General features: G+C 36.9%; 1 long non-coding RNA gene across 2 annotated transcripts; it reads left to right on the forward strand.

Moving 5' to 3' along the window:
- Window positions 1-488: 488 nt before the first annotated feature.
- On the forward strand, window positions 489-6,221 carry LOC148731140 (uncharacterized). Of its 2 annotated transcripts, none has more exons than XR_016001207.1 (7): window positions 489-623; window positions 1,768-1,840; window positions 2,188-2,230; window positions 2,493-2,636; window positions 3,076-3,138; window positions 3,985-4,061; window positions 4,484-6,221. It is a non-coding gene; the product is annotated as an uncharacterized LOC148731140 (long non-coding RNA). The 2 variants fall into 2 exon arrangements; XR_016001206.1 differs by having other exon boundaries at window positions 2,493-2,631.
- The last annotated feature ends 704 nt before the right edge of the window (window positions 6,222-6,925 follow it).

Here is a 6,925-nt window from a genome sequence, read left to right on the forward strand (position 1 = left end):
CGTTCTTCCGTCTTCTAAGTTTCTGTCTGATCTTGTCAGTTACTTTTTTCAAAGAAGAGCTAGTATCGGAGGTGGAATCTTCGGTTGAATACTCCGATACATGTAATTTTACAGTTCTTCGTATTCTTTTTTTGGGAGACATCTCTCCTTCATGTGAACTCTCATGTCATCTGTCTTCTCATCCGAACTCTCATCATCTTTATCGGACTCTTTATCGGAGGTAAGTTGCTCCTGAACATGGAAGACTGGGGAAATTATACGAGCTGCTAGACGAATCCGAGCTGTTAGAGTTTGTACTCTCCAGCTCATCTGATGAGTCTTTTCCCGACATGATGAATACGTGTGTATTGGTTTTCAATGATATCGCGGAAAATTTGACCGCGAGTGGGAAAATCTCACACTGGGCTCCAGTCGCTTCACGCGTGTCGCATCGAACAGTCATGCGCTCATTACAAGCAACGACCAAAAGGATACGTCACGGCGTAGGTGCGAACACATGTTACGGCGGATCGAACTAAAGTTATTGCTGGTTGTCACTGCAGTGCGTCGATATTTAAGGGATTTGCGAAAGAAAATGGCAAAAAGCGAAGGGCTGCAGATTCAGAAGCTAATGGAGGATCAAGGTAAGTAGAAAATGCTAAAGATTATTTCAATTTACGGTCGTTATAAAGGTTATGTTTACAATTTTGCAAGCGATTAACATCGATTTGAGAATTCCTATTGTTTATTGAGTAGTCAGATATTCTTGGTCAATTACAAAGTCGAGGGGGATTAAGTGAAACAAATTCTTTCAAGAGTACAGTGGCTGCGGTATTGTTGTGCGATCTTTTGTCGATCTAGGTAACAAATACCGGGAAGTTCACAATGGACCGTTGAATAAGAAAATCATACTTCGTTCTTCAAAGAACACAGACCAAGGCGGGGTATTCTGACCCACTGTAAGGCAGCTAAAAAGAGGCTGATTTCCAACATTTGCCACTACTTTAAATATCTTTATTGATATCATTAATTCAACTGAAAATAAGGCCATTAAATAAACAATGAGGTCTGTGAATTCGATTTATGAATACTCTTATCCCGGCATTTCGCGTCGTTAATACATAATTTTGGTCACAAGAAGGGGGGTTTGTTTGTTTCGTTGTAGCCTTAATCTGTTCTTTATACTTCATGAAAATATTCTCAGTTCAAATGTCTTTTACAAAAAATTTTCGTTTTTGAAATTCAACTCTAATTGTAGCGGCGTTTCAGCGGTTCAAAGTTTGCCAAAGTCCCATACATTTACGGTAATTTTAGCTTGGAACCATGAATGCATTTCCACGCAAAGCAAACTGCACTGGGTTTAGGGGTTTTTCACTTTTTAGCCTAAACATAGTAATTTTAGCCTATACACAGTATCTGTCAACTATCACATGGGATACACATTAATTATTTTGAATAAAGGTAAGAAAATCTTAGCAAGATTTAAGCTCTCAAGCTGACCCGTGAGAGAAAATTTAACTTGTAGTTAACCATACTGTCCATATTTCAGTTAAAAATGGACATTTCGCGTTAGTGAAAACACAATAACACTCGCTTTAAGCATTCTTACGTGGTTTGACATTAAATTTCTTGAGAATGCTTGAGGATTCCATCGTGGGGTGACCTAGAGAAATGAATTACAGTGAGATGATTTAAATAGCATTCAAAAAGTTACTGCACTTACTGCTCGAACTTTAAGCAGAATCCATGATTAGCATAATGCTTATCTTGTTTTATTGTCTTAATCAGCTTCTATTGAGGAAGAGCAGAAGAAGCTAGCTAAAGCAGTTGAATCAAGTTACCAAAAAGAATCACTGTCAAGGTAAATATAAACTACAAGACAAATTAGATTGGACATAAGGTTGGAAATCTTTTAAAAAATGAATAAATAACTCCTCCACACAAGGACCTAGTCTCCTAACTGAGCATTTAACATTCACCCTTAATTTTGCTGAAAATCAGGTCTTTTGCAAGAAGTTCACATGGCCAAATGTTGATAAACAATCATGAAGTTCAATTACTTAAAATTTTCTTTCTTTTGGTATGTACACTTGTTTTGAAGGCTGTGCATGGAACTTTCTTAACACTTTGTGTCCAAGGACTTAATATTTTATAACTTCTGGACAATTACGTAGAGTTAACACCAAGAAACTGGATTCCTTTTTGCAGACATTTATCTTCAAAGCATGTGCAAGAAGCTGAATGCTGTAATGTAAGTATAATAATCTGTTGTTTTATGATGTTTACTGATTGCTGCTTTCTCCAAATGTTAAGTTTAGTTGAGGAGATTTCAGAAGGCCATGGCCATGCATAAATTGGTGGATGTTGATGTACTTGATATAGACGTGTAACGCCCAGTTGTATTATGTTTCTTTTAAATTAGAAAACATAACTTAACGCAGATTTGAAACTAGGACACATCCTGTCTAAACTGCGGTCGTTAATATTCAGAGTTTACTAATTGTGTATTCCAGGGCCTGTCTGAAATTGTGAGAAGACTGCAGGTATTAGATGGTAAAGTAGACCTCTAGTTCAAGCAAGGGCGTGACCAAAATAGGAAGTTAAACACCATGAGCCAAAGCAGGAGTGAGACACCAAATCCCAAAATAAAAGGTGAGGTGAGACCAAATTCGTGTTCGCCTTTTACTCTTAGTATTTGAATGACAATGGAAGCTCCCCTTACGGACACCCATATTACAGGCACATCTTCAGTCAAAATTCTGAACAAAAACTTCTTCCATAATACATGTACAGTATCCTTCATCAGCATGAGGAAGGCTGTTCTTAAGGTGTCCATATTATTATTACAATAGAGGGTTGACTGTGCTGAACTACAAAATTATGCACATCTCTATATTAAGCAACCAGTTATTTCACCTGCCTCTAGTGATAACTCAAACTGTATTTCACCTGCCTCTAGTGACAACTCAAACTGTAGTCAGTATAAAGATAAATTAATATCTGAGGAGCAGTGTTATTTGGCCTATCATCAATAAAGTGATATGGCAATCTTTAACAATTTTATTAATGACTTTTTTAACATAAATCTGTTCACAGTCACCGAGCAGCTCTTTAGTTGAAAGTGGCAATGAAGCCGACGATGAGAATAGTTCAGATTTTGTAAGGAAAACTGCTTATATTTTATTACATAATTTGGTTATAATCTCTTGGCTTGTCATGTATGTCATTGTGAAATCGAAGTTCTCAATGTTTAAGTGTAAAATTATCATACCTTTTATCAAGTCGAATCTGAGAAGGGTCTATATAAATGCATCATTTTCAAATGTGTGGCCTTTTCTTCTTCATTTTTGATAATTTGGGAAGATTTCTTTGTAACAAAGTATTATTTTTTCAGGCATTTCTCTCCAGTAATTCACATTCAAATTTTGTTACTATGGATTAAAATATTTACACAAATTTCCATTGAATTACAAAGCACGGAATATGAAATAAAAAGAATGAATGGTAGGTCATATAACACATGAAACATGCTGGAATCAATTAAAATTGGTTCTCATTAACAAATTTCAGAAAATGCTTAATTAGGGGAAGAGATTTTTCTTCATGAATCAGTAGGAGGAAATGGGCAATCATTAGGGGTTTCTGTATGCAAAGGTTTACCATTGTTGTTTCAGTGTCTGTAACAATGATTATTATTGTGGGCATTGAAAGAGCCTGATTCCTAATCTGGTCACTTGCATTTTACAGTGAGCAGAAATCGACATTTTAGGGATACCAATATATTTGCACTTTTGAGGACAACCAATGTTGAATGACACAACCCTTGGGGAACAACATTAATTGACAAAAAGTGATAATTATATAATTATGTTGGCTACATTTTGTAATGAATCCATTCATCTGTGTAGTTATCATCATAATGCCCAATTGTCATAATTGTCATAAGTCAAGATCCCTTTTTAGATTTTGCTTTTAAGGAAATACTGTTTTATTCTATTCATCAAGTTGATGGCATGCTGCCCCCAGTAAACACAAAGTTGGGTCGGAAAGCACTGGATCTGAGACAGTCTTGTTAATTAAAAGTAAGTATCATCATAGTGGCTTTAAGAGGCATATTATAGACATCTGTGTTGTCGAGTCTTGAGACCTACAATTTAGTCTCAATGAAAACTCAATTTAAAGAGAGGAATTTGAAGTTTGTTACCACATGAGAATCCATCTTTTCAACAAAATTTCTGAGATTGTAAGGAAACAATTGAAAGGTAGTGTCAATATCTTCATTCCAACTAACCTGTACACGTAAGCTATAAGTTGCTGTTCGCGCATGACATATGTGGTTTGCTTTTAAAGTATTTTAAGCAGGAGATTTGTTCAAGAAGTTAATAAAGTAAAAAGAATTGTTATTGTCACAAGTCTATAAAGATTTATTATTAGTTTTAATGTCATTACCTATGACAAATTAAAATTCTTTAATTGTCTAACATTTTGTTTCATTTTTTTCTAGGATGCATTGTCATGAAATATTCCCAGAAAACTGTCGATAGACACTGGAATGAAATAAGAAGGGCTATAAACCAAAAGTGTAACGATTTAAGAAAAAAGCATGTACATGTAGATTAATTTTGTATTACAAGTTCGCTGAATAATCTTGATATAAAAGTAAAGATTTACTACTGCATATTTCAATAACATGCCAACTCAAAAATTCAAACCTCAACTGACAAATGCATTTTTCACTACTGTCAATCAAATGTTCGGTGGCTCCTCCCAGCTTCCAACTACTGTCGAGTACTGTTTTGTTGTCTGAACGGTGCTCATTTATTTGATTACCGTGCCCTCGGCTGTAGTCGGAAGCTGGGAAGAGTCGCTGAGCACAACATTTGGGAGGCCAGTAGTAACTTCGGAGGGAAGAGAGATTGATAATCATCAGGTACGTTGTAGTACATTTCTTAACATTAAGGGCATGTCCATCTATCCTAAGAGAAAGATAAAAGAATCAGCAAGGATGGGCTCCAGAATTGGCTCAATTTGTCCGAAAACGTTTTGTTTTTTGTTTTTTGTTTTTGTTTTAACTTAAACACCTCTTGAAGTGGATGCATTTGAAGGAGCTGTGGAGCTGTTGTAAACGCTGATGTGTCTGCTCTTTGCATTTTTGGCAAGGAAATAAGACAGTAATGCGCACACTCAATGAATGCACTTTTTCTGTTGACGTCCCCAGATCCACTTGTTTTCACTTTTATGATCAGTGAGTATAAACTATTAACCGAAGTAGGGGTGGGTAGCAGTGGATATTTACTGAGCTGCAAATGTTTACGCATAAATTAAAACAGTAAGATAATACAACACTTAAAGATGATTTTAACTCACTAACTCCTGAAACGAATGCAATATTTTCGGGTGCATATCTTGCATGAGTTGCTCTCAGTTAAATGGCGAAGGATTTTCAAAGTTGAGTTGCCATCTACAGCGCATCTTCAATGCTATGCACCGTTTCACCAAAACCAACCACCCCCCTCCCCCCACCACACACACGCACACACACACGCACACACATACACACGCGCGCGCGCACAAACAAACACACACACAACCACATTTTCTTTTAGAAGCTATGTAAGCTTTTAAATATCTTCAGGATGGTACATTTGAAACTATTGACACAGATGGAGATGGTGGTATTTCACCAGATGAGTTGGCGGAAGGACTTGATATCTCTCTGCTAATTGCTAACCGATATGTGGTCGCTTTTGACACGAATCGAGACAGAGAGCTTGATTTTCAGGGTAAGACAAGAACTAAAATTCATATACACTAAAAGCAGTCCCTTTGCTCAGTGCGAATCCTTTATTACCCAATGCAAGTCTGTAAATATCAAAGAAAATGATGTCTCCATATTCTCGTTCCCACAGCCATTCGGTTGCTCTGGCTACGCGACCAAAAGAAAAAGGAATCTGGAAACGAGAATGAGGTTCTTATTTTTTTACGATGCCAATCTCTGTTAACTCACACAACGGAATGCACCGCTTAAAATTGTCTCAAGGCCTAAAATTATCCCCAAATTAAACTTATTTTGCAGTATTTTCAAACTTACCACTACATGAACAGTGATGCTATAGTTAAACCTCAATAAATGGGTGTAGCTTACAAGAAAGTGCCAGGAAGTACCCACAAAAAGATTTACATATCTATGCATGGTGTACAACTTCAAGCTCTATTTGGTCGTAATAAATACTATAAATGCAGCTATTTGGGAGATGTTGTCTGAGCTTTGATCTTAATGTTTCTTACTCACAAACCTGTTAAACAACAATTAAAACATGGCGCGAATGAGCTTCCTAATAAGGCTACGTTCACACTTGGTGTCCGAGCATTAGTGATTGCGAACTTCCCGTTTAACTGGTCGCGAGTTTTGAGATTTTCAAGGGATTTAATATTCCGCTCCGTCCCGATTGAGATAGACTTCTAGGTGCTTTAAATGAAGAGTAGATCTACGGAAGGATACTTGATTTGGAAAGCGATGGTCTTCAACACCTTAGAGCAACGGAAGGAGATCTGGTGAACAGTCTGGTGAATGATACTGCGATTTGCACACGTGATATGACTTCACTGGAGCTTTACCAATTTCGGACCATTCTTTGGCCCGGTAAATATTTTATGTGGTAACGGGTTAAGTCGCCCGATAGCCATTTCTACTGTTTTTCTTTTAATTTTTCGGGTAACATGACTCAAATTTCGGGCGACATGACTCAGGCCTTGAACAAGAGGCCATTGTTATCATGGCAACAAGAGTGCTGCAACCTTAAAAATGGGTATTTTTGTGCATCCCCCCGAGTGCCTAACTGCATGCAAAATTAGAAGGGGTGTTGAAAATTTTTATTTCCTAAGATGTTTGACTCTTGGAGAGACTTGTTCTTGACTACTGTCATTTATTTAAACTTGAGGAGAA

The sequence above is a fragment of the Stylophora pistillata genome, chromosome 5 (genome assembly GCF_964205215.1).
Source record: "Stylophora pistillata chromosome 5, jaStyPist1.2, whole genome shotgun sequence".
NCBI classification, from domain to species: Eukaryota; Metazoa; Cnidaria; class Anthozoa; order Scleractinia; family Pocilloporidae; genus Stylophora; species Stylophora pistillata.